This window comes from Zingiber officinale, chromosome 10B (genome assembly GCF_018446385.1).
Source record: "Zingiber officinale cultivar Zhangliang chromosome 10B, Zo_v1.1, whole genome shotgun sequence".
In the NCBI taxonomy this organism is placed as follows: domain Eukaryota; kingdom Viridiplantae; phylum Streptophyta; class Magnoliopsida; order Zingiberales; family Zingiberaceae; genus Zingiber; species Zingiber officinale.
Window position 1 is genome coordinate 22660992 of NC_056005.1, and position 2760 is coordinate 22663751.

Genomic DNA, 2760 nt, shown 5'->3' on the forward strand with positions numbered 1-2760 from the left:
TCACGGGATTTAGAGTAGGAGTCATCACAGGCTCCGAACCAAGTAAATCCTACTTGTGTTTGCGATTACATTTTTATCTTCTACTGCGTCTCATTCTGTGCTTTCCAAAAAGAAAGGTGAAAAAGTCAAGAGCACTATTCACCCTCCTCTAGCGCGCATCGATCTTATAATTGGTATCAGAGTGAGACCGCTATGAATTGGTGAAACCACCAATTGAGCAGGGGGTTCCTTTTTGAAATGAAAATTGTATATCGTTTCTGCTTAAAAAATATTCTTACGCCTTACATTTTATACCCTCCATTTAAAAAAAAAAACACTTTCATTTTTTCACCATTAGTCACAGTTGGTGAAATATTGCATTTAACAAAATTTGTTACATTATTTTTTATTATTTTTTTAAATTAGTGAAACACTTTAATTTTATTTTTTTTCCAGCACTACTAAAACATTTGTCATTTTTTTAATTGTGTGCAAGATTTCTCTAAATGTCCCACCAAGAAGGCTATAGTACTGCTCACCCACCACTATTCTCCAGCAAAAATTTCAACTATTGGAAGGGTTGAATGGAGTACTATCTAAAGACCAAGGTAGCAATATGAATCATCATCCAAACAGGCCTCTCCCTACCAGTCGACGCCACCGGAGCGCTTGTGCCATGCGAAAAATGGGACACACACTTGATGAAAAAGATCGAGGCTGGTGCCAAGGCAACTCGAACCCTACAATGCAAACTAGCCAAAGAAGAGCTGAACCAAGTTGGCCCATTTACCAATGACTTATGAGAGAAGCTAATCGAACTACATGAAGGGACCTCTGATACTAAGGTAAGTAAAAGAGATTTGATTCTAAATAAATTGTATAATATAAAAATGCAGGAGGGGGAGACGACAAGCCAACTACACGCAACATCCAAGACCTTGTCAACAGTCTCCATGTAATTAGTCAAAAGATGAAAATCGGGACATCATCAGGTATGCGCTAAATGTCTTTCTTAGGAACACCTTGTGGGCATCAATGGTAGATGCTTACAAGGTATCTAAGGACCTCTCCTTAATTAGATTAGGTAAATTATTTTCTGAATTCGAACTTCATGAACAGACTAATGCACTGCCAATCGAGAAGGTATTACTTTAGTCGTAGTTACAAATAGAACGAGGGAACCAAAAGCCAAGTGCCAAACCGCAAGTTCGAAGATGAATTGGACTCAGAAGAAGACTAAATCACCGCCAAACTAGTCAAACTAGTTTGGAAACCACTTAAGAAGAAGAAGGTGACTCAATCGAACATGAAAGACAAGTCTAGAGTTATCTTCTATGGCTGCAACTAGAAGAGACACTACAAACCGGAGTGTCCAAACTAGAAGCAAAGAAGAAGGAAGGCCTTGAAAGTAATTTGGTACGAATCCTCGAAAGATTCCGATGAAGAACACGAGCAAACAAGCTTCCTTGCTCAACCAGTACAAGCATACGTTACCGAAATAGAGTCCGAATCTGAAGCCGGAGCCAAATCAAAAATAGAGTTCGAAAGAAGTCACGGATCCATATCTGTTTCCAAAGGGCCAAATAATATTGTAAGTTCTCTGATTACTAGTACTCAAGTTGATGATTTACAAAATTTAATTTCATATTTATTAAGAAAGTTGGCCAAATCTAATATCCGGGTCAAGTCACTCCAAAAGGAGGTAACAACCCTTAAGAAAGTGACTAATCCAAGCTCTTTGACTGAATATATTCAGACTTAAACTTCAACTCAAGTCCAACAACTTGAGGAAGAAAATTCCAGCATAAAAAGTCAAGTTAAGGAACTGAAGGATACATTGGAATAGTTCAATTTGGGTTCCAAGAATCTTGATCTGATTCTTGAAAAACAAAGAGCCGTATACAATCGATCCTGTTGGAGCCCCGTGGTAGTTTTAATGTGATTAACCAAGTTAAGTTAGGTCATGTTATATTTTGATTCTTGTGTCTAAGTGAGCAGGAGCTTAGGAACACAAGAAGTTGAGCGGAAGACGCAGCTAATGAGAAGGATGGCATGAGAAGGGAGTCGACGGGCTCGGTGCATTCGAGGGACGAGGTGCTACGGAAGAGTACACTGGTGGATGAGAAGGACGTGCACGACATTCCGAGGGACGAGAAGCCGGAACAGAAGTCTTCTCGAGGAGAAGGTCGAAAATTGGGTTTGGGTGAGTCCTATTTTGGTTGACCAACATCACCCTGGCGATCGGAGAAATAAGAGAGCAAAAGAAGGCTTAAGATTGTGCTGGAGGTGCCTTCGAAGGAAATTGAAGGCGCTTTCCCAGCGCCTCCACGCCTTGTTGTGGAAGGAACCTTCCATGGCTGGAAGGCGCCTTCGATGAATAGTATGAAGGCGCCTTCCAGCCCTATGGAAGGCTCTTTCGACCAAGATGTTGTTACCATTGCCAAGGGATAAAGCTTTATCCTTGGGTTCCATCTCCGGATAAGTTTTTCCAGGGGCTATAAAAAGACCCCTGGACCTAGGAAATAAGACACAACTCTTGTAATCATTTCCTAGCAACTGTCTGAGCTTTTCAACGAGTGTAAGAAGCTTCTCCGCCTTTAACGAAGGGGATTTTCTTTTATTGCTTTCATTGGTCTTGGATTAACAACCACCTAGGTTGTAACCAAGTAAATCTGGTGCCTCATCTTTAAGTTGTTATTTTCATTTATTATTATAGTTGCTTTTAATTAGAGTTGAAATAATGAGAAAGGTTTTTGTTTTTTTTTTCAGGCAATTCACCCT